Source organism: Camelus bactrianus, chromosome 32 (assembly GCF_048773025.1).
Source record: "Camelus bactrianus isolate YW-2024 breed Bactrian camel chromosome 32, ASM4877302v1, whole genome shotgun sequence".
NCBI lineage: Eukaryota > Metazoa > Chordata > Mammalia > Artiodactyla > Camelidae > Camelus > Camelus bactrianus.
Window position 1 is genome coordinate 22,050,068 of NC_133570.1, and position 25,491 is coordinate 22,075,558.

The 25,491-nt window shown below is 44.6% G+C and overlaps 1 protein-coding gene across 3 annotated transcripts in view; it reads left to right on the forward strand.

The window, feature by feature from the left end:
* SPECC1L (sperm antigen with calponin homology and coiled-coil domains 1 like) overlaps nt 1-25,491 on the forward strand; it is a 112,618-nt gene that overhangs the window by 81,427 nt on the left and 5,700 nt on the right. Inside the window, exon 14 of one of the 3 annotated variants that reach the window (XR_012503690.1) lies at nt 18,840-19,125. The exons of the other annotated variants lie outside the window; for them this stretch is intronic. The gene's annotated coding sequence lies outside the window, so the exon portion shown is untranslated. The remainder of the gene's footprint in view (nt 1-18,839; nt 19,126-25,491) is intronic. 3 annotated transcript variants of the gene reach the window in all.

The window sequence follows — 25,491 nt, forward strand, 5'->3', positions numbered from 1 at the left end:
CGGAGATAGATTCCCCAGTACTCATATCGTCTTCCCCTAACTCTCTTAAGAGTCATCCTAAAATAATTGTGCTAATCACTGTAATTGCGTTAGCCATCCATTACAAAGCAAACCCTTGTGCACTGGCCTTTTATCTAACAGATACATTTTTCTCTTTTAAACTGTGCCCTGCCACCAATTGTTCACTGAAGTTTTAGAATACTGGAATATTACTGTTGATAGGGCCTTGAGCATCCGAGTTCTGTCAGGTTTAAAATGTGGCTCTGACCCCACTCCCCGCCCCCTGGATGGATGACTGCCCTACGGCTGTGGCATGAGTCTGTGGCATTACAGACAACCTTCAGGACTATCGCTTTAAGGATTGAGTCCTCTTTTTTTCCTTAAATCAGTGCCTCAGCTTGTATACAGTTGTATTTTTAAGTTAGTTTAAATATGCAATTAACAAATAATTCTTAAGTCCTCAGAGAGAGAAGTGATGATCTGCTGCTTTATTCCATCTCCTCCGTAATTTCTGCTTCCCAGAGGCGACTTCTCCGGCTCCTCTAGCCGTTTCTTTCAGGGATGACAGGACAAGATGGATAGTAAGAGAGTAGCCAGATAATAAGGAAGAATAACTCATACTTTCAGCGCGATTCTCTTTGGTTCTAAATTGTGTGTTTAACAGCTTCTGCTGTACCATTGTTCCCCAATTCTGGGAAAGCCTGATTGAATACAATCAAGGAGCCTCTAAAGGTTAATTTAAGAGCGCTTTACTTTGAAATCTCATTGTTTTCTGATAAAATGCCAAGCCCAGAAATGGATTAGTTAATCCAAAGGGTAATGAAATCACTTAATCTAGTACAAGATAGTTTTAATAAATGGGCAAAAGCTTTTAGTACTGCCCAAGGTAATTTAATCTCAAATAAACATTAAGAATGTACAGTTTTATTGAGGGATTTTCTCATCAGAGTTTACACTGAAGAAGACAAGACTGTACATTTCTTAGTGGAGGTTAGTGGGATCAGAAGATCTGATGGACTTGAATGGTATAAAAGTGATGTTTTTATGTACTGGGCTTTACTTGAGAAGGAGTCACCCTGAGTGGAACCCCTGTTCACGCTCCCTTTTTCAGCCCTTGGATCGTTTGCCAGTTTCAGACGCAGGGCAGAGACCAGACAGAGCAGTGGTCTAGAGCTTGTTTCAGAGTCACTGAGGAGAAAGACTTAAAATCTGAGTTCAGAACTACTATGGCAGCTGAGATTTGAGGGTCCTAAATCCCAGGGCAAAGACAGTCTCAGAGTAGTGAACGCAGCATTTGACTTAGGTGTTGCCCTCAAGGTGCTTGTCCCATGCGAGGATGCATGGAGGTGGACGTGGAGAGACTCAGCGGAAAGCTGCTTCCTAAAGGATAAAAGCAAGCACAGTGTTTGTTCTACCAGCACCAGGGGGGCCAAAAGCAGGGGTTCAAGGCCAGCCAAGGAAGAATGACCCTGGCAGGCACCCTGGGAGTTCAGTAGGGACCATAAAAACACTGTACCTTACAGACAAAGGTTGGCTGGAAGAGGCCAGCTGAAATCCAGCTTCAGAACTTGCACAGGCTGCATGGAGGTGACCAGCTGCTGGAAGACACTAGAACCCTCCCTGCAGGGAGATGACACCGTCAGCCCCTTACCCTCGGTTCCTGTGTCCGCATTCCGCCTGAAGCACCAGGCCTGCCAGTCACCGTGATCAAATGACTGAAAATGGAGAAATGATGAGGAATAGGAACAAGCTTCAGGTGCTCCAGGTGCTGGAACTCTTAGATAGGCCTTTAAAATAACTGATTCATGTGTTCAAGACAGTAGATGAAGAGAAAGACTGTTTTCTCAGAGAACTGGAATCTATGAAATAGAGTCGAATGGAAATTTTAGAACTAAAAAATACAATAGCTGAAGTTAGGAACTTTAGGTTTAACAGCATGCTACAGTAAAGATTTGTGAATTCTAGGATTGATCAGTTAAAAATACCCACAATGAAGCACCAAGAGGTGAAAGTTGAAAACTTTGTAAGAGGGTGTAACAGGCATGGATCACAGGAGAAGGTTTATCCCATGTAATTGCAGCCCTAGGCGAGAGGGAAGGACGGGAGGGGCATAGTAAAACTGCCAAAATGAAAGCCAACAAGAAAAATCATAAAAAAGAGAAAAAGATACCAGCTGCAGAGGAGTAATGATGAGACCGGCAGCTTCCAGCAGATCAGGAAGAACAGTTTATCACGAGCAGCCCCCCTTGGAAAGAAGAAAAGGGTGTTCTGTGAGCAGCGGGGATAGAGAGCCTTCGGGGCATTTGGGTAAATATGAGTGTGTACTGACTGTGCAGCGTAGCAGAGATGTTTTGTGTAAAGATATATTAGCTTTAAGGTACAGGACTGAATGGTTCAGAAGGTTTGTGGGGCAGTAAATGTAATTAGCATGTTGTAAGGTCCTGGTATGGTCCAGAAAGTTACAAAGTTCTTAATTTTTGACAGATATTAATGAGCTAAGGGTCACATACCATAAATCTCTAGTGCTGCACTGTCTGATACGGTGGCCACTGGCTGCATGTGATTGCTGAGCAGTTGAAATGTGGCCGGTCCAAATTGAGATGTGCTAGGATTGTAAAATACACACCAGATTTTGAAAACTTAGTATAGGGAAAAAAGAATGTAAAATACCCTATTTAAAAATATTGATACATATTAAAATGACCATATTTAATAGATTAAAGAAAATTTTAATGTTTTATATCTTTTTACTTTTTAATGTGGCTGCTAGAAAATTTTAAATTATGTGTTTAACAGCTAAAATAATAATAAAAAAATGGAAAATTAAAACACTGGTAGAGTGGGAAATGGAGTAATAATAAATACTTGATTAATCCAAAAGAAGACAGGAAAGGAGAGAGAAGGAACAAAGGACTAAGGGTACAGAAGTAAATTTAAACCCAAGTATATTATAGTTGCATTATATATACATGGACTGAATGTTGTAGTTAAAGATTTTCAGATTATAAACAACAAACCAAATGCAATTTTGCATACAAGAGCCACACTTTAAATGGAAAGACTGAAGATGAAAGAATGGGAAAAGGTGTACTCTGTAAACACTGATCAAAATGTGGGAGAGCTGTACTAATGTCAGACAGAGCATGTGTCACAGGTGGCATGTCGTTGTGATAAAACAGCAACAGCAGCACCCGCGGCAGTCGAAGCGGTCCTGGGGAACGAGCTGGGAGCCTTACATGGCCCAGTGAGAAGACTTCACCGCCACTTACAGTACATCCTAAATGCATTCGTGCCTCATAACAGCTCCAAAGAACATAAAGCAAAAACTGACAGAACTAAAAGGAGAAATAGACCCTTGGTCATATTTGGAGATTTTTAACACACCTCTCCCAGTAACTAGTAGAAGCAGCCAACAATTTTAGTAGAGCCATAGGAGATTTGAGTAGCACTATTAACCAGTTTGTCCTGACTGACAGCTGTAAGATGCTACACCAGCCAACTGCAGACTACCCGTTCCTCCCACCCAGCCACAGAATGTTGATCAAAACTGGCCATACACTGAGCCTTATATAACAGGTCTCAAAAAATCTCAAAGAATCAAGATCCTTCACAGTAAGTTCTTAAAATGAAAGGGTAAATATGATCAATAGGTGCAGGAAAAGCATTTGATAAAATTCAACAACTCTTTTACAGTTTAATTAGGGAAAAAAGAGAAGAAATTTCTAAAAAACTAGGAGCAGAAGCAACTTTCCTTACTCTGATAAAAGGTTTCTAGAAGAAGTCCATAGTAGAGAAGAATCAATCTTAACGTTGGTGACATCAAGCACATTCTTCCAGAGATGAGAGTGACACCACTGCTGTCACCACTTCTCTCCATCCTTGTTTTGAACGTCCTGGCTGGGGCAGCAAGTCAGAAAGAAATGGAACGTGTAATGATTGTAAAGAAAGATATTAAACTGTTTACTCACAGACATGAAAAATCCTAACAAAGCTGCAGATAAAACATTAGAATTAATAACAATTTAAAATTTTTTAAGATTCCATTTTCATTAGCATTTTAAAAATCAAGTCTAATGAAAGATGTATAGAACAGAAAAATGTAACATTGTAAGAAATTAAAGAAGACGTAAGTAAATGGCATGATGTGCTAAATTCATCGATTGGAAGAGCAGAGACTATCTGTAAATAATCCCAATCAGAATATCAACAGGGTTTTTTTTTTTTTTAATGCAAATTGGCAAGCTGATTAAACATTTCTATGGAAATCCACTTGAACGGATAGCCTGGGCAGTCTTGGAAAGCAAAGTAAGAAGTCTACCCAGTAAGAAGACTACACGGGCACTTCATTTTAAAAGGATACCCAATGGCCAATAAATGGATGAAAAAGTGCTCAACATCATTAATCATCAGGGAAACACGCATTAAAACCACAGTGAGGTACTACTACTGTAGATTAGACACAAAATGCCTAATTTAAAAAACTGGTAACACCTAGTGTCATAAAGGAAGTAGAACATGATCATGTAGACCTTGCTGATGGGATTGGAAGATGTTCTAGCTCTTGTAAGACTGTGGAAGTATCTGCTGAAGCTGAATATTCCCATGTTATGCAGGCAAGCAGTTTCACTCCCAGGTGTGTGCTCAACAGAAGTGCGCATGTGTGTTCACCAAAAGATGTGTGTGGGGTTGTTCACAGTCTTGGTAAGAGTCAAGGCTGGGAGCAACCAGATACTCATCAAGAGGTGAATGCATAAGTAACTTGTGGTGCAGAGTGCTATATGGTATGGAAACAAAAAAGAACATGCTGTTTGTTGTAACATGGGTGAATCTCACACATGGTGAGCAAAAGCAGCCAGGTATAAAGGAGTACACACTGTGTGACAATATAATTAAAGATCCTAAAGTGGCAGGGTTCATCTAATATATGTCAGTCTAATGGTTACCTTTAGGGAGGTCACAGGAGGCTTTCTGGGTTGTAAGTACTCGGTAGCTAGAACTTAAGAAAAATGGGAAAAATAGGAATTCCATCATATTTTCAATGCAGACAATTTTGCTGTCTGCAACTAAGGACAGTTTAAATTTTTCCTTTACAATCTAGATGCCTGATATTCCTTTTGCTTTCCTTATTGTATTGGCTAGAAACCACAGTACAATATTGAATAGAAATGATCAGAATATCCCTGTCTTCACCTGGTCTTAGAGCAGGGGTCAGCAGAGTTTTTTCTTGAAAGGCCAAACAGTAAATATTTTAAACTTCATGGGTCATAGGCCTCTGTTGCTACTATTCAGCTCAGCCATTGTATCTTAAAATTACTCATAGATAATACGTAAATTAATAGGTGTGGCTGTATTTCAGTCAAAATAGGCAAGAGGGCCATAGTTTGCTGACACCTGTCTTAGGGGAAAAGCATTCAGTTTTTACCATTAAGCATAATTTTAGCTGTAGGTTACATTGATGCACTTAATAAAAGAGAAAGTTCCCTTCTATTCCTAGATTGCTGAGAGTTTTTTTTTTTTTTTAAATCAGGCTTAGGTGCCAGATTTTGTCAAATGCCTTTTCTGCATTAGTTGAGAAGATCATGTTTGTTTTTCCCTTCATTCTGGCTGTGTGTGATATTTCATTCACTGATTTTCATGTGTTGAACCATCCTTGCATTCCGGGAATAAATCCCACTTGGTCATGGTGTATGATCTTTTTAATATGCTACTGAATTTGATTTGCCAATATTTTGTTGAAGATTCTTGAATCATTGTTTATAAAGTATATTTCTCTGTAGTTTTGTTTTTTTGTGTCTTATGTCTGGCTTTGGTATCAGAGTAATGTTGGCCTCATAGAATGAGTCAGGAAGTGTTTCTTGTTCTTCAATTTTTGGAAAAATTTTGAGGAGGATGTGTGTTAGCTTTTATTTAAATGTTTGGTAGAATTAACCGGTAAAGCCATCCAGTCCAGGGCTTTTCTTTGTTGGGAGTTTTTTGATTACTGATTCAGTCTCCTTACTTGTTAAAGAGCTGTTCAGATTTCCTATTTCTTCATAATTCAGCCTTTGTAGGTTTTGTGTTTCTGGGAATTTGTTCATTTCTTCTAGGTTATCTAACTTGCTGGGAAACAGTTATTCATAGTACTCTTACAATCCTTTTGATTTCTGTAGACTCGGTAGTGATGCCCCTACTTTCATTTCTGATCTTAGTAATTTGAGTCTTTTTTTCTTTGTCAATCTAGCTAAAAGTTTGTCAATTTTGTTGATCTTTTCAAGAACCAACTTTTGATTTTACTGATTTTTCTCTATTTTTCTACTCTTGATTTAGTTTATCCCTGCTCTAATCTTTACTACTTCCTTCCTTCTGTTACCTTTCGTTTTAATTTGTTCTTCTTTTTCTCATTCCTTAAAATGTAGTTTGTTGATTTCTTTCTTATTTCTTAATGTTTAAGAGAAGAGTTTATAACTATAAATTTCCCTCTCAACACTGCTTTTACTGTGTCCCTTGAGTGTTAGTATGTTGTGTTTTAATTTTCAGTTGTCTTTAACTTCTAATTTTCCTTGTGATTTTTTCTTTGATCTTTCAGTTGTTTAAGATGATTTATTTTCTAATAGTAAACCTTGTACTCCTGGGACAAGCTCTACTTGCCTATGAGGTGTTAACCTTTTTCTGTATTGTTGGATTTAGTTTGCTAAAATTTTGTTAAGAATGTTTACATCTATATTTATGAGGAATATTGGTTTGCAATTTTATCTATGTCTTTAGCAGGATTTAGTGTCAGGGTAATATGACCTCATAGAATGAGTTGGTAAGAATTCTCTCTTCTTTAGTTTTCTGGAAAACTTTATGTACAGTTGATATTATTTCTTACTTAAATGTTTGGCAAAACTCAGTGAATCCATCTGAGTCTGGAATTTTATTTGTGGGAAAGTTTTTAACTACATATCCAATGTCTTTTGTATACATAGGGCTTTTCAGGTTATCTTTTCCTTCTTGAGTGAGTTTTGGTTGTATCTTTCAAGGAATCTGTCCATTTCATCTGAGTTGTTGAATTTATTGACATAAAGTTGTTCATAATGTTCCCTTATTATCTTTTAGATATTTGTAGAATAGGAGGTGTTGTCTCTGTTCTGATTCCTGGCATTACAGTTTGTGTATTCACTTATTTCCTGATTAATCTGGTTTAAAGGTTTATCAAATTTATCTTCTCAGTGAACCAGTCATTATTTATTTTATTTATTTATTTATTTCCTGTTTTATTGATCTGTACTCTGGCCTTTTTCTTTTCTTTTCTATTGAGTAACAGTCAAATTCCAGTGTACAGCACAATTTTTCAGTTATACATGAACATACATATATTGATTGTCACGCATTTCTTTTTTTTTTTTTTTTTTTTTTTTTTTTTTTTTTTGCTGTGAGCTACCACAAGATCTTGTATATATTTCCCTGTGCTATACAGTATAATCTTTTTTATCCATCTACATTTTGAAATCACAGTCTGTCCCTTCCCACCTCCTGCCCCCTTGGCAACCACAAGTTTGTATTCTATGTCTGTGAGTCTGTTTCTGTTTTGTATTTATGTTTTTTTGTTGTTGTTTTTAGATTCCACATATGAGTGATCTCATATGGTATTTTTCTTTCTCTTTCTGGCTTACTTCACTTAGAATGACATTCTCCAGGAGCATCCATGTTGCTGCAAATGGCGTTATGTTGTCGGTTTTTATGGCTGAATGGTATTCCATTGTATAAATATACCACCTTTTCTTTATCCAGTCATCTGTTGATGGACATGTAGGCTCTTTCCATGTCTTGGCTACTGTGAATAGTGCTGTTATGAACACTGGGGTACAGGTGTCTTTTTAAAGTAGGGTTCCTTCTGGATATATGCCCAGGAGCGGGATTCCTGGGTCATATGATAAGTCTATTCCTAGTCTTTTGAGGAATCTCCACACTGTTCTCCACAGTGGCTGCACCAAACTGCATTCCCATCAGCAGTGTAGGAGAGTTCCCTTTTCTCCACAGCGTCTCCAGCATTTGCCATTTGTGGACTTCTGAATGATGGCCGTTCTGACTGGTGTGAGGTGGTACCTCATTTTAGTTTTGATTTGCATTTCTCTGATAATTAGTGATATTGAGCATTTTTTTGTGTGTGCCTATTAATCATTTATATTTCTTCCTTGGAGAATTGCTTGTTCAGGTCTTCTGCCCATTTTTGGATTGGGTTGTTAGTTTTTTCCTTATTAAGTCATATGAACTGCTTATATATTCTGAAGATCAAGCCCTCGTTGGTTTCATTTGCAAAAATTTTCTCCCATTCTGTAGGTTGTCTTTTTGTTTTACTTACGGTTTCCTTTGCTGTGCAGAAGCTTGTAAGTTTAATTAGGTCCCTTTTGTTTATTCTTGCTTTTATTTCTATTGCTTGGGTAGACTGTCCTAGAACATTTTTGAGATGTATGTGAGATAATGTTTTGCCTATAGCTTCTTCTAGGAGGTTTATTATATCTTGTCTTATGTTTAAGTCTTTGATCCATTTTCAGTTGATTTTTGTGTATGGTGTAAGGGAGTCTAGCTTCATTGTTTTACATGCTGCTGTCCAGTTTTCCCAACAACATTTGCTGAAGAGACTGTCTTTATTCCATTGTATATTCTTGCCTCCCTTGTGAAAGATTAGTTGACCAAAAGTTTGTGGGTTCATTTCTGGGCTCTCTATTCTGTTCCATGGGTCCATATGTCTGTTTTTGTACCAATACCTTGCTGTCTTGATGACTGTAGCTCTATAGTACTGTCTGAAGTCTGGGAGAGTTATTCCTCCAGCCTCTTTTTTCTCTTCAGTAATGCTTTGGCAATTCTAGGTCTTTGATGGTTCCATATAAATTTTATTATGATTTGTTCTAGTTCTGTGAAATATGTCCTGGGTAATTGGATAGGGATTGCATTAAATCTGTAGATTGCCTTGGGCAGTGTGACCATTTTAACAATATTGATTCTTCCAATCCAAAAGCATGGGATATCTTTCCATTTTTCAGAGTCTTCTTTAATTTCCTTCATCAGTGGTTTATAGTTTTCTGTGTATAATTCTTTCACCTCCTTGGTTAGATTTATTCCCAGATATTTTATTACTCTGGGTGCTATTTTAAAGGGGATTGTTTCTTTACTTTCTTTTTCTGTTGATTCATTGTTAGTGTAAAGAAATGTAACTGATTTTTGAATGTTAATTTTGTAACCTGCTACCTTGCTGAACTCTTCGATCAGCTCTAGTAGTTTTTGTGTGGACCTTTTAGGGTTTTCTATATATAGTAACATGTCGTCAGCATATAGTGACACTTTTATCTCTTCTTTTCCAGTTTTCTCTCTCTTGTGTGATTGCTGTGGCTAGGACTTCCAGGACTGTGTTGAATAGGAGTGGTGATAGTGGGAAGCCTTGTGTTGTCCCAGTTTTTAGTGGGAAGCTTTTGAGTTTTTCACCGTTGAGTACTATGCTGGCTGTAGGTTTGTCATCTATAGCTTTTATGATGTTGAGATATGTTCCCTCTATACCCACTTTGGTGAGAGTTTTTATCATAAATGGATGTTGAATTTTATCAAATTCTTTTTCTGCACCTATTGAGATGATCATGTGGTTTTTGCCCTTTCTCTTGTTCATGTGATGTATTACATTGTTTGACTTGCGTATGTTGAACCACCCTGTGTCCCTCGGATGAACCCCACTTGATCATGATGTATAATCTTTTTTATGTGCTCTTGGATTCTATTTGCTAATATTTTGGTAAGGATTTTTGCATCTATGTTCATCAGTGATATTGGCCTATAATTCTCTTTTTTGGTAGTGTCTTTGCCTGGTTTTGATACCAGGGTGATGGTGGCTTCATAGAATGAGTTTGGGAGTATTCCCTCCTTTTCAGTTTTCTAGAAGAGTTTGAGAAGGACTGGTATGAGTTCTTCTTTGTATGTTTGGTAGAATTCCCCGGTGAAGCCGTCTGGTCCTGGACTTTTATTTGTAGGGAGGTTTTTTATTGCTAATTCAATTTCATTTCTAGTGATCAGTTTGTTCAAGTGGTCAGTTTCTTCTTGGTTCAGTCTTGGTGGACTGTATGTTTCAAGAAACTTGTCCATCTCCTTTAGGTTATCCAGTTTGTTTCCATATAGTTTTTCACAATATTCTCCTATGCTATTCTGTATTTCTATGTTATTTGTTGTAATTTCTCCATTTTCCTTCTTATTTTGCTTATTTGTGCTCTTTTTTCCTTCTTTGTGATTTTGGCCAGAGGTTTGTTGATTTTACTTACTTTTTCAAAAAACCAGCTCTTGGTTTGATTGATTTTTTTCTATAGTTTTTTTAAATCTCTCTTTTATTTATTTCCTCCCTAATCTTTATTGTTTCCTTCCTTCTGCTGCGTTTTGGGGGTTTTTGCTCTTCTTTTTCTAATTCTTTTAGCTGGTGGGTTAGATTGTTTATTTGAGATTGTTCTTCTTTTTTGAGGAAGTCCTGTATCGCTATAAATTTCCCTCTTAGCACTGTCTTTTCTGTGTCCCATAAATTTTGTGTGGTTGTGTTTTCATTTTCATTTGTCTCAAGGTATTTTTTAATTTCAATTTTGATTTCATCATTGACCCATTGGTTTTTTAATAGCATGTTGTTTAATCTCCATGCTTTCCTTTTTTTCTCCTTTGTTTCTCTGTAGTTGATTTCTAGTTTCATGGCATTGTGGTCAGTAAAGATGCTTGAGATAATTTCTATCTTTTAATTGTTGAGGCTTCTTTTGTGCCCAAGTACATGATCAATCCTAGAAAATGTTCTATGTGCACTTGAAAGGAATGTATGTCCTATTTTGGGGGGATGTAATGCTCTGAAAATATCCACCAACTCTAATTTTTCTATTGTATCATTTAATTTATCTGTTGCCTTATTTATTTTCTGTCTGGAAGATCTGTGTAGTGATGTTAATGCGGTGTTAAAATCTCCAGCAACGATTGTATTCCCATCAATTTCCCCCTTTATCTCTGTTAGTAATTGTTTTATGTACGTAGGTGCTCCTATATTGGGTGCATATATATTAACGAGTGTAATATCCTCATCTTGTATCACTCCTTTGATCATTATAAAATGTCCTTCTTTTATCTTTCTTTATGGCCGTTGTTTTAAAGTCTTTATTTTGTCTGAAATCAGTACCTGCTTTTTTGGCTTTTCCATTTGCATGGAATATCCTTTTCCATCCTTTCACTCTCAGTCTATATGTGTCCTTCTCCCTAAAGTGCATCTCTTGTATGCAGCATATTGAAGGTTCTTGCCTTATTATCCAGTCTGCCACTCTGCGTCTTTTGACTGGAGCATTTAGTCCATTAACATTTACAGTAATTAATGACAGATGTGTGTTTATTACCATTTTGAACTTATTTTTGCAGTTGATTTGGTATTTGCTCTTTGTTCCTTTCTTCTTCCTTTTGTGGTTTGGTGATTTTCCTTTGTATTATCTTGGATTTTATTTAGTTTTTGTGACTCGTAAGTTTTTGGCTTGTGGTTACCCCTTTTTGTAAGTCTATTAACCCATTACTATAACTGTTTGTACTAAACAGATAGTAATATAATCTCAAACCCATCCTACCGAGAACAAAAAATTTTAAAAAGAAAAGAAAAAAAAAAGTACTCTATATTTCCTTGCTTCCCTCTTCCACTCTTAATGATTTAGATGTCTTCTTTTACAATTTTATGCTTATTCTATTTGTAATTCATGGTAGTTATCACCTTTCCAGTTATGCGTTTCTCATTTTTGTAGCATCCTCCTTCTTTTCTATTTAGAATAGACCTGTCAATATTTCTTTTAGCATGGGTTTAGTGTTGCTAAACTCTTTTAGTTTTTGCTTGTCTGTGAAATTCTTTATCTCTCCTTCTATTCTAAAGGATAGCCTTGCTGGATAGAGTATCCTAGGCTGCATCTTTGTTTCATTGAGGACTTTGAATATAGCTTGCCACTCCCTTCTGGCCTGTAGTGTTTGTGTAGAGAAATCAGCTGAGAGCTTTATGGGGGTTCCTTTGTAACTCACTCTTTGTTTTTCTCTTGCTGCCTTTAGGATCATTTCTTTATCCTTGACTCTGGCCATCTTGATTATGATATGTCTTGGTGTGAGTCTGTTTGGATTCTTCCTGTTTGGGACCCTCTGAGCCTCCTTGGATATCTGATTCCTTCTTTAGGTTTGGGAAGTTTTCAGTCATGATTTCTTCCAATACCTTTTCAATCCCCTTTGTTCTTTGTTCCCCTTCTGGAACCCCTATTATGCGTAGTTTGGCATGCTTTGTATTATCCCATAGGTCCCTTATATTGTTTCCATTGTTTTTTATTTGTTTTTCTCTCAGCTGTCCTGATTGGGTGCTTTCTGTTGTCCTGTCTTCTAGGTCACTTATTCATTCCTCTGCATTACCTAGCCTGCTTTGTACAGCCTTTAGATCAGCTCTCATCTCAGCAAATGAGTTTACTAATTCTACTTGGTTTTTATTTATAGCTTCAATTTCATTTTTGACATATTTTATATCTCTAAACACTATCTCTTTTAGTTCCTTCAGTACTTTGATCAGTCCTTTTTTGAAATCTTGATTTAGTAAACCATCAATGTCTATTTCCTTGATTGTGCTTTCAGGGGGTTTCTCTTGCTCTTTTAATTGGGAGTGGTTCCTCTGCTTCTTTATATTGCTCATATCTCTCTGGCACTGTGGCCTAAGGAGTATCAGTTATCTATTGTGGTCCTTAAGGAGTTTATTTATTTATCTATCTAAAGCCTATGCAGGAGTAAAACTTAAAAAAGAGAGAATTTTAAAAGGATGGAGAAAAAAAGATTTGAAAACAGTGTAGTATCAATAATAGAAGAGCAAGTTGAAGCAGAATAGCAATCGAGTTGAGACGTCTTTTAAAAACCTTAAAAAATGGAGAAAAAAATCAAAAAACAATATTTGAGACCTGTGTGTAATCAATAACAGGAGATCAAAACCAAGAGAATTAAAAATGAAATGAGGTGGATTTTTAAAAATAATGATAAAAATACTTTAAAAGAAAAATTTTAAAGGGATTAAAACTATAGACATATACAATTGTTTAAAAAGTAAAAATTAAAAGGGCAATAGAAAATAGAACAGATATAAAAAAGATTTAAAAAAAAAAAAAGATGTGTTCTCCTGGAGACTGTGAGCTCTTGATGATTTTATCGAGAGGTCTTTCTGTCTTCGCCCTGTTTCGTGAACTCAGCTTGCTGTTCCCAAGGGCCCTCCATTGGTGCCCTCATCTGTGCTGCTCCCAGTGGCTGTCCGCTGGCAGATCACGCCCCCTCCCTGTGCCGCAGTCAGATGCTGCACTCAGACAAGGTAGGCGGGAGGATCGGGCCCCCTCCCAGCACCGAGGTTAGGAGCTGCAGAAGCTGCCTGCTCTGCCTCTTTGGTGCTCCGTAGGCGGCCTCGGGGAAGACCGCAGAACAGCCCCCCCCCCGCTCCATTCCTAAACTCAGTTCCTTGTTTGTCTTGGTGTTGCAAGTTCTCTGAGGTACCAGGGCAGAAAGGTCCTATCTGCTTTGGGCTGTAAACAAGTCTCAGTCCTGCCTAGGAGGTTGTGGAGCCTCTGGTGTGGATTCAGGTCTCGGCCCTGCCCCCACTTGGGTGCTGCATACAGGAGGATATGGCAGCTGTGGCTGTGCCCCACCTCTCTTCTCGCGAGAAGTGCCCGTAATGTTTCCGCGGGTCTGAGGAGACAAAGGCTATAGCGTCTCTCCCCCCAGGGCACACCAGCAGTATTGCTTTGCTTTTTTCACAATTTATGGGTGACCCAGATTGTTCTGCTCTGTATCCCCTCCCAGCCACAGCGCGCAGCACCTTCCAGTCCCTCGGGAATGCCTCAGTGCATCCGCCCTAGTCCTCCGCCCAGCTCAGACAGCCTGTCCCGTCCCCCCAGCTGCCGGCTCGCGTCTCAGGCTGGGTGTTGCGGGGATCCTTTGTGCCTGTTTAACTTAGTTCTGTCAGTCAAGGGGTGCTCCGTGCAGATATGAGCCTCAGAGCCTCCCCCTCCATCCCGCTGGCCTCTCTGTTGGAGAGGGGGAGGTTCAGCGAACCAGCGCTAGTCCTCCTTTGCTGCTCCCTCCCCGCGGGACAGTCCCGCACTGGTTTGCTTTTTGTTCTTTTTTCCTGTTCTCCCACCAGATTTTTGGCGTCTTTGTATTTTGAAGAGGGCGATGTTCTGTCGGAGTTTGGCAAGTGCTCTGGTTGGCTGGGTGGGGCCATGGATGTGAGTTTTGGTGTATTTGTGGGAGAGGGTGAGCTACGAGCGTCCTTCTACTCCACCATCTTGGCTCCTCCCTTTATTTTCTTTATTCAATAGCTTACCTTGGGTTTCATTTACTCTTTAGTTTCTTTAGGTAGAATTTGTTGTCTAGATTTGAAGCGTTTTTCTACTATAGGTGCCTTTTGCTAGGAATTTCCCCTCAGTACTGCTTTAGTGGTATCCCACAAATTTAGATCCATTGCGTATTCATTTTCGTTCAGCTCAAAATACTTACTAATTTAATTTCCCTTTTGGTTTCTTTTTTGACCCATGAATTTATAGGAATATGTTATTTAGTTTCTAAGCACTTAAAGATTTTCCAGAGATCTTTTTTAGGGGAGGGGAGGTAATTGGGCTTTTATTTATTTATTTTAACGGGGGTAATGGGGATTTAACCCAGAACCTTGTGCATGCTAAGCACACATTTTGCCACTTGAGCTATACCCTCCCCACCAGAGATCTTTGTTACTGATTTCTAATTTAATTCCATTGAGGTCAGAGAACGTATTGTCTATAGCTTAAATCTCTTATAAGTGTATTGAGACTCATTTTGTGCCCCAGAACATGGTGTATGGTTTTATTTTATTTATTATTTTTTACTTACACAGTGATGTTCATTGCAGCATTATTTACAATACTGCAGTGGTGGAAACAACCCGTATCCATTCTACAGATAAAGAAACTGATGCACAGTGAAGTCAGATATTTAGACCGTGATCACATAGGTGAGAAATGGTGGAACCAGGATTTGAACTCAAGACTGTCTGGTTCCAGAATCTCTGCTCTTAACCACTGCACAGTGGTGTATGGTTTAAATGCTGTTCTGCTGTTGTGGGGAGCCGTTCTGTGAGTGTCAGTCAGAGCCCGGTGGGAGAGTGTTGTCCACGTCTTCTGCATCTTCGACTCCTTTCAGGCTCCTGTTCCTCAGCCTTTGGGTTGGAAGACTGGGATCTCCTGACTGGAGTTGTGGGTTATCTGTGTCTCCTTGCAGTTACAGTAGCTTCTGCTTTGTGTATTTTGAAACTTATTGGGTACATAAATGTCAAGGATGATGTCCCTTTGAGAAATTTACCTCTGTCATGAAATGACCTTCTTTATCTATGACAATACTCTTTTCTCTGAGATCTACTTTGTCTGTTATTAATACGTCTACTCTGGCTTTCGTTTAGTATGAGATGTATTTTTCTAGTGTGTTTCTTGTAGGTAGCTTATAGTTGAGTATTACCACATTACTATTTTTAAATATTATTTCCTAATGATTATAGGATTGCAATACATATCACATTACTTTAAGTTTTTCTGAGCTGCTTTTGATAAAGTATAGCAGGTTTGCTCCAGTGCAGCGCCATTCCTCCTCGTCCTTTGCGCTCAGTCACGTGTTAGATATGTGCTACAGACCCAGCAGTACAGTGTCACGAGCATTCCTATACAATGTTATGTTTTTTAAAACTTAGAAGAAAAGTAACGAGAGCTGTTTCAGGCAAGAGAGCCAGAGGCTCCCGCTGTCCTTACCTGAAGTTTCATCCCTTTTTGTGAGTATTGCTGCTTCACTTACTTGCCTTTGATTGATTTCCAGGGCCCTGAAATGGTTATTTTTGACAAATTTGCCCAGTTCTATGTTGTTCCTTGGGAGAGGATTTGCCAATCTCTGCTCTATCACAGCGAGAAGTCTCCTCATTTGCTTCCTTCTGGGGCTTTTCTTTATTTCCCGGCCGTCTCACTAAGAGGCAGCAAAGGAGCACCATTCCGTATCCTCCTGGAATCGCGTGTCCCTGGATTGAAGAGTCAGGAGAGTGAAGGCTAATGGACAGATAAAAATAGCCCGGCCCTTCGCAGCTTCCTTTGAAGTAGTGGACGGCCCATAGACAAGTAGGAGAAAGGAAGTTCTCTTCGTAAACTGTGGCGTGTCATGGGGTGCCTGCTGGTGTCACCCGCACGGCCCAGGTGCTGGTGCTGCCCCCTACCCCTGGGGGGCCGCTGCTCATTCCCAGCACCTGGAAGCTGTGAAGGTGGCTTTCCTCACCTGAAGAGGCTGGCCAGGTCTCCTGTTACTCTTCTTGGTCACCGCATGCTGGAAGGGGCCCGGAACAGAGCCGTGTCCTCCGCACACGCACACGATGCTTTCTCCCCTGGTCTGGGGCGAGGGAGGAAGGGCACTGCCATGAAAACGACCCTCCCTTTTAAGGAAGCCTTCAGTCTCTCTAGGGAGAACGTTACCAGGGCCACTTCCCCCATCCTCCCTTCTCCTTCCCCCTTTTCCACCTTCCTGGCACCCTCCCTTTGTGATTCAAGTCAGGCCTAGGGCAGGGGAGGCAGAGCTCTGCCAGTAGACAGGGTGCAGTTAAAACAACGTGTTTGGGATTCCTAATTTCTCAGAGCAGAGGCTAGAGTTGGTTCAGTTTCCTCTCCTGTAACTGGAATCTTAGGTCATAGGAATGGCTTCCCAGAGTCAAAAATAAAAAAACGTGCAGGCAGGAGATAAGAGTCTTGATCTGAATCAAATCTAGATTGGAAGTCTGAATTTTTTCATTTTACATTGTCACTTTGCATGGAAGCTAAGTTCCCATACAGAAAGAGCTTATTGTTTGTAAATATCACTGTGTTCCAGGGGTTAAAAATACTTGAACAAAGGGGAGGAGTGGCCAGCTCTGTGGTCCTGCCCGTTCTTTATGTGGACTTTCATAGACTCATGAGCCCTCTCCAGTGAAGCGTTTAAAACTGCTCGTCTGCTTGTTCCCTGACCTGATGACACGACCTTCGTCCAGAAAGCTCGCAGCAACCGGGCAAGGAGTCCCATGTCTACCAGGCACCGCCAGGCAGTCGAGGGAGCTCAGTCCCGGCTCGCTTCGCACGGCGGAGGTTAAACCGTCGCCCAGCGGTCACAGCGGAGTGAAATAACTGTTTCCTGTTTTCAGGGGATTCCTTTTACTGCCAAACATAGCAGCTGGGATACAAAGTTTTCCCAGAATCACAATGTACTTCTTGTGTTCTGTTTAAACATGATTTGACAGCAGCTGTTAACATCTATTTCTAGAAATGTCAGGGCTATAATTTGTTAAGTTAATTGCTTTAATAACATTGTGATAAATTAGTTTGATCATTGTTTTAGTGTGAGGTAGATGATACTACTCAGTTAAGTGCCCCCTGGTGACGCCAGGTAGGTTTCCCTGAGCAGGAGAGAGTGATGCAGTCACAAGGGCACCGCTCCTTAGATGCCGATTCTCGCCCTCACTGTGAGATCGTTCAGAGCTACAGGCAGGGCCCGTGAGCCTGGGAAGATGCTCAGTAGTGGGGACCAGCCGCCTGGTGGAGCCGGGGCCTGCACAGCGGCCGCAGTGTCTCACGTACGCCTGCTGCGACCTCACCACCAGGTCGGGCTGGGACTGCGGGAGGCCGAGAGGTCTGCAAGGTTCCCATTGCCGCAGGAACCTGTGGCTCTGAAACGCGGGTCCTGCTCCCCTTCCTCCTTCCGCATGTACCTCTCCCGGATGACAGAGACACTCGCTGAGTCTGGGCGACATTTGATGGCCAGTGATGTAGGTTAGCTCTAAGATAACTGTCTCGGGAATGCATTTACTTAGATAAAATTTGAAGCACTTCATCTGAATCAGCACCCAAAATTCCATTCTCAGAAGTTGGAGGAAGTCAGACTTCAGACAGTCCCTAGAAGTCACGAAGACAGGGCTTTCATTCCACAGAGAGGAAGCTGCCGGTCAGTGGGGTGGCGTGCTTGCCTGAGACCTCATACTGGGGCTCCCGGCGCCCAGCCCCAGGCACCTTCTGCTGGCCACCCTACCTCCCCAGTGGTGTCCCCAACTTTTCAGTAAGTTTCCAGTAAGTAGGTCTTATTATATGAGTAATGCTGAGAAATAGAAATCAGATAAGTAACATTTTCAAGAGCTGCCTAATTATTTTGCTAAAAGCAGAATCATTAAATTGTCTGGGTCAGATACTTTTCATGTATCATCTCAGATAGCACACACAGTCCTTTACTTCCTTATGTGGTGAGAAATCTTTTTTTTCCCTGTGCTTCATCGACTTTGATGGGATGCCAGTGTCAATGCCAAGTTCACAGGGGAGTTGAAACCTGACAGGTTAATTTCATTACCTCCTGATGCTCTGGCTTTTCACAGACGAGTGTAGCCTGAGGTCATTTAGGAAATTTAGGGTGACCTGTTCATTTGTAGAATCAGGTGATTTGATTTGTAATGATGCTCCATTGCACCTCGTGAGACCCGTGGTGACAGCCATTAGATACTGGGGGCTGCGGGGTAGACGGAGAAACTAGTTCCTTTCTGAGTGGGCTCCTTGGAGCCAGGAGAAAGGAGGCTGGTTCGGTGGTCTACTGCCCCGTAATAAACACCACTCTGAAAGTCAGTGGCTTAAAGTAATCATGACGTTGACTTAGCTCATACATCTGTGGTCTAGGTGGGGTGCGGCCAGGCCAGTTTGTCTCCCCAACTCCACTCACTGGAGGCTCCCACCCTCCCGTGTCTGGTGGTTGATGGTCGAGACTTTGTTTGGGGCTGTGACCGGACACCTCCATGCCACCCCTCCCCGTAGCCAAGCTTCCTCATCGCGTGCTGGCTGCAATCTGGGCACACATCCCGAGACCAACAAGTGACAGCCCTGCCTTTCACGACCGGGTCTGAAGGGATCCTGCAGCATCTCTGCCACACCATCTGTCAGTGACACCGAGGCTACCCGGTGATGGGGGAGGCGGACACCACCTCCTGATGGGCGCCACCAGGCTCCGAGGAGGACTCAGGGCCGGAAATGTCGCCAGGGTCATTCTGAAGAGTCCAGTCTGCACAGAGACTGTCATCTCTTATCTTGGGAAGGAGAGAAGGTAATGATTTTAAATGCCACTGCCTCACAGGTGAGGGGAAGCTGGCTGGAGTAGGAACGGTCAGTGGCAGGGTCCCATGATGTAAGCAGGGCCCTCCGGTGGGTCTAACAGCGGATCCCCGGGCTTCCCTCAGCCCCTGGCCTGGTTCTGGTCCCACGTGGTTTAACCCCGCACGGCACTCAGCTACGGAGCTCTGACACACCAAGAATGAGCCAAGGGTTAAACCTGAGAGAGCCTGCGTAGTGCCGGAGTCTCAGCGTTTGTGTGGCCCTGGGGGTCCTTTTTTTTTAAACAGATATGTTGAGGTAGAATTCACATACATTATTACTCTACATAATTTTTCTTCCAGTTTTACTGAAGTAGGATTGACGTAGCAGCCCTGGATAGGTTTAAAGTGTACAGCCTAACAAAGCCACTGCAGAAAAAGCTCTGTGAATGTCTGTCACCACGTACAAACACAGAATAAAGGAAAAACACTTTTCTTGTGATGAGAACTCTTAGGACTTACTCTCTTAACAGCTTTCATGCGTAACATGTGACAGTGTTAGTGCAACGTTTGTATTACTTTCCAGTACTTACTTATCTTAAAACTGGAAGTTTGTACCTTTGACCTCCCTCCCCCCCTCCCCCCCCCCCGCCCCGGTAACCACAGATCTCATCTTTTTTTCTGTGCGTTTGTTTATTTGTTTTTGACATATAATTGACCTTCAACACTGTGTTAGTTCCTGATGCATAAAACAGAGGTTTGGTATTTCTGAACAGTACGAAATGATCGCCACTACTGCACGTACTTAAAGTTGACAGTTTGATGATTTCTGATTCATACATGTGTGTGAAGTATCCCCGCGGAAGACGAGCATCTCCATCTCGCGCAGGTCCCCTGGTGCCCCCTGCCCACTGCGGTCCCTCAGCAGGGTTTGCAGTTTTTGTAGTTGTGCATGAATGGAATCCTAGGTGTGCAGTTCTGGGGAGGGGTCTGGCTTCTCTCACTTAGAGTAATTATTTTGAGAGTCATTTATGTTGTGGTGGGTATCAACATTCATTTTCCTTGTGCCTGAAGAGAGTCCGTGTTATGGACAACTTGCTGTCCATTCGGCTGTTGGCGGGCTTTGGGCCGTTTCCAGTGGTTGCTCGTTGTGAATAAAGCTCCCGTGGGAGACAGTGGAAAGTGGGTTGGCTGCACCGTGTGGTAGGTTTAGGTGTTACCTTTTAAGAAGCTGCCAGACTGTCCCTGACGTGGCTGCACGCTCTCCCGCCCCCAGTTCCTTCGCGCCCTGGCCAGGGCTGGACGTGCTCGGCCCACGTCCTCCTGGGTGTGCTGGTTTGGGTTGTGTAGGTGCCTGTGAGCTGATGGTGCTGAGGTCTCCCCGTGGGTGCGCTTGTGATGCGCTCCTGTATCTTTGCTCAAGTGTCATGGCCACTGCAGGGAGGGGTGTGATGCTGTCTAGAGAATGACCTTTGCCCTCAAGGAGCTACCAAAACTATTTCTGCACTGTACTTTTTGCAGGCCTTTTAAAATTGTGCCTTTTCCTGGGCATAAGACAGGCTTTTGTGTGACTCAGGTTTGTGGTCACAGGCCATCATCGCCGTGCCCCACAGGGTTTGGCTGCGAGCGGCCTTTGTGCGTCTGCTGACACCGCGTCCTCCACCGCAGGGCCCGGAGAAGAGCGTTTCCTGCATCCCTCTGCTTTGCCCTTGAGGGCCAGGTTGAGAGCCGTGGAGCTGGGCTCTGGGGGAAGTGCTGGGTGGCCCTGCAGTGGTGTTCCCTTCTTAGATGCTGTGCCATTTTCCCTCTGCCAAGATGGCGCCTTGTAGGTGTGGAACCAGCACACTGACAGATCTGCGAGAGCAGCGGTTCCTGCTGGGAGCCGAGGAGTAGGTTCATCTTGAGGTGAGTGCACTGCACTGAGCACCTCTTTACTGAGACCGTTTCCTTCCCTGGCTGCTGCCAGGCCTGGGCCCATCATGGCCAGGCTGCTTGGACCGCGGCGTCCTGGTTGGACACGTGTTACCTGCGGCTTCAGAAACGAGAGGCGCTGTGCAGGGAAGACCAGGGGCTTGGCACCTCCCTGCCGGGGTCCCCGCCCGTACCCTGGTCTGGGTCTGCTCTGATTCCATTAATAGTGTATCGTAGTCTCTGTGGTAGCATCCTTTTTTTATAAATCATTTTTTTTCAAATTTAAGGTATTTGAGTTAGTCCAGATACACCCTGTGTCTGTCCTTCTGCTCTAGGAAGTGCCACTGTATTCCGGCAGCCCTCATGTTCAGAAACTGAAAGTTTTTTTAAGCCCATCTCTATATGGAAACCTTCAGATCCTCTGGGCCATCTTCTCTCTCTCCTTCAGGGCTCTTCTCATGCAGCAGGTTAACTCAGCAGACCTCGCTGCTGCCTCAGGAGCGAGTCCAGGGAGGGGCGCCCTGCGCAGCTCCAACACACAGTGGTCCTGGAGCCACCCGTCCTTCCCGCCCGGCCCAGGCAGAGGGGCCCTGCCCGGGGAGCTGACTCAAGGCCCGCACCAGCCAGACTGCACCTCCTCCGTCCGCCTCAGAGCCTGGGCACAAAGCTGGCGACCTCTGTCCCCAGGAGAGACTGAGGAGGCCACCCCAGGATGTGCTGAGGGCTGACTCTCATCCTGCCAACACCTCCTAGGAGCACTGGGACCAGGATACCCTGCCCCCTCCCTCCCTCGCCCGAGTCCTCCCGGGCTCACGCCAGGGTTACTGTCTCTCCTCCCGTTGAAATCGCATTTCAGTGAGCAGTGACCCTGCTAAGCGAAACGCCATGTAGAAGAGCAGAGGCAGGAGCTGCGGATGGAACTGTTCAGATGGCCCAGGGCTCGTGACTCAGCTGACCTCGTCGGTGCCAGTCTCCTGACTTGTCAAGAAGCGGACCTCGTGGTTCCTGTGTGTTTCTCCATGAAAAGTTGCCTTTTGGAGGGTTTTTGGGAAACGTGGGCCATCAGTCTGATCTCTGTGGGTGCTGTTTATTGACTTTGAACTGTTCCCTCGAGATAGGTTCATCTGACTAGGAAGCGTTGGGGCAGGTTACACCACCTGGTGGTGCCTTCCATGTCGTCACTGGGCCTTTGGCACAGGTGCTGCCCTGAGCGCGTCAGCAGCGTCTTGTGGGCGGCCTTCCTCCCTGGACGCGGGAACAGCCCCTCACAGGGGACGGACCGCAGAACAAGCTCCTTTGAGTGAGCAGAGCCCCCCAGTGCACCCTGATGGTGAAGGAGGCAGATTGGTGTCCTGCCTCCTACCTTTAGCTATTTTTGTTTTTTAAAAACTTAAAGCAGGGCCATAATAAGTTCTCATAAAACCCACTCTTGGGTCATTACACGCTCTCAGCCGGGTAGGTCAGTTGCCACGATACCTACCTGGTGCACAGAGGTACGGGGCAGAAGCCACGTCCGAAGTCTGCCAGTGGTTCTTCACTGTGGTGCACCTCCATCTTGGGGCCGGTGCTCCTGCCTCCTGACTGCGTGCTGGGCATCTGGGGACCCTGATGGACTATGAGGCCCAGATCAGGCGGATCGACCTCCCAGGGGAGGGCTGGACACATGTCGCTTGGAAAAGGCTTTGCAGGTGATTCTGAGGCACAGTGAGGATGGAGGGTCCTTACTGGAACCCCCTCCCCGCCCAAGATGTGGGATTCTGTCCTCAGGGTCTCTGGCTCACCCTGGGCTGCCTGCCCTGACTTCCTTCCTTACTTCCTCCCGCTTTACACATGAGCCTCAGCACGACACCCAGGTGAGCGGGCCTCGCTCTCCCCAACATCCGCGCTCCCTCCCCCAACTGGGGCAGAGCCTGGCTGGACGTCAAACAGGAGACACACGAGGTCCCCAGGCTTCACTTGGATGCTGCCGCCTGCGCCCCAAGGCCTTCAGCCTCCCTGGCCATCCCTCCAGGCCGTGAAAACTGCCTGTGGGGGGTTTTCCCATTGTAGATGCTGCACCCCTGCCCACCTCACCCAGGTCCCCAGACACCCGCAGGACTGCCCTGTAGCCTTGGCTGAGGCCCGTGGCCAGGGGTTTGTGCGAGGATCCCTCCTACCTCCTGCAGGTGAGGCGTGGCCCCAGCACCCCACTTCCCGGTGTGTCGGTCATGGGAGGACCCTCCACGGCCAGAGGGAGCTGGTGCTGTGAGTTACAGGGATGAGTCACGGGCTTTGGCCCTGCTTTATGCCCATAAAAGTGGCATTTCCTAAAATAGATCAGAACCTTAATAACTATTTTAAGAACGTGGTGTTTGGGGGTGTTTATGGCCCTTAATTAAACTTCAGACAAATTGAAACATTTTTAAATTCTTTCATCTTTTTTTGTGGAGGTTTGGATAACTTCTTGGCTCTCACACCCCACCCCACACCCTCAGTGCAGAGGAGTGGGATCCACCTGAGGCCACGGTCACAGGAGCCACCAGAGCCAACCCTCCTTGGGGAGAGGGTTGGGCAATGTGACACATGGAGTCTGCTGTCCGTCCGCCCAGGTCACCGTCGACATCTCCTGGATGGAAGGACTTCGCCTTCAGGGATAAATGGGGCGAAGCACCTAATTTGAGTCTGTGCCTGAGGCTTTTTTGAACTTTCGCTCTGGATCCTGTTAAGCCTCCTGTTTCTGTCCGGACGCAGACTCTTCTCGTGCTGGGGAGCCCTCAGAGACCTGAATCCATGCGCCAGTGGCTTGCACTGTAATCACTATGTCTCTGTTTTAAAAGAAAGCTGTTTTCTTCTTGGGGAGCTTGGCGCCGTTGCCTGTGCAGAGTGAACATAAGAAAGCCTCTCCTTCAAGCTCCTCCCCTCGACACGGCTTGTTTATCCCGCCTGACCCGCCCTGCGTGTGGCCCCTGGCCCAGGCCCTGCCTGCCCTGGAGATGTCACTTTCTGAAGATGGACATTCCATTTCCAGACAACTCTGTGAAGTAAACGTGCTGTGAAAAGCACGTCTGTGGGAGGGGGAGGTTGTACAGGTGACGTGGCCTGTGGTTTTGCGGGTGCGCGGCCCCCAGCGACTGAGTGCTGCCAGGATCAGGGGTTTCCAGTTCTCATGCTGCCGACCCCTCTCCTGGGCTGACTCCCTCTTCCTCTGTTTGTTCTGCCCGTTAGTTCTCCTCTGCGTGGCCCTTACAACAGGGGCTTGGTCTGCAGCCCCCTCCCCAGAGCTCCAGGTGCCTCCCTGGGCGCAGGCGGGCCTCTCACAGCAAGCGCCGTGTTCACAGAGGCCCCAGTGTCCCCGCTGCATGCTCGCTCCCTTGTGGCCAATTGGTCCCAAGTCCAGTCTGCTTTATGCCTGAGTATCTCTGCAGCCCTCACACCCCCTCATGCCAGGAGACACTCACCACCCAGGGATGGAGCCCTGACAAGTGGTTCCTGGGCCTCCGCCCTCAGGCCTGAGGGTGTCTTGCTGGGGGTCAGCGCAGTGGCTCCCTCCTTCCAAGGCCAAGGTCTCCTTCATCCCCCTGGAGGGACATGGTCCTCCCCGGGAGGCCCGCCACCCCCTGCGGAGGGCACTTTGAAGTGAATGACCATAGAGCCACCGTCTCTCCCACCTTGGGTTTTGAAGGGTTTTGAGGCAGCTCATTATCTGAGCTCCTCATCACACCCGCATGGACTGTCCCTGTTCTCCTTTGAAGCCCCGTGGGTGGCGGGGCTGGCAGTCACTCTAGGGTCCCAGGGAGCAAAGGATGGGGAGAGGGCGAGGGGCCAGGTCTGCCCCTGGGCTTGCATCACTGAGGTGAGGAGCCTGGCTGGGCCCAGGTCCCCCGCCCCCAGTGCTCTGTCCTGAGGCCTGGAGCCCCTGTGATCCTGGTTCTGGCCCAGCTGGTAGGAGGCTGGGGTGAGCGGGAGGGGCTGGCTCCTGTAGGAATGGCTGTTTCTTGGGAAGTTCAGACAGTTCTGTACCTTTCCACTCACTTATCCCTGTGAATCCTGCCATTTTATGAATGTGCCGTGACAACTGTGCAGCCCAGAGGGCATACGCGGGTCAGGGGAATGTCCTGTCTTCATGGTGCTTTTCACCTTGGAGACCAGCCTGTTTGTACACTTTTCTGCTTTCCATCTGTTATTTCACAGTAGTTTGACTTTTCAGTCCTGAGCATAAAACCAGTGAACTAGGCGGTGAGATGGGAGCAGAGGGTGCAGGCCTGCTCCCCGCTCCCACCGGCCTCCGTGCAGGGCCTGGCTCCTTCCCCGCAGTCTCAGGCCGGGCCCTCCCCCTCCTCTCTGGGTGGGCACAGCCGGCCCCGTCCGGCTTGCGGGGCTCCGGACAGTGGTCTGGGCTTCGTTGCTTCAGTTTGGAAGTGTGGTCGCGTGTCTGTTGCAGGAACTTGAGGCGCACTGTCTCCTTGGGCTTTAAAGCGCTGGAGTGTGCG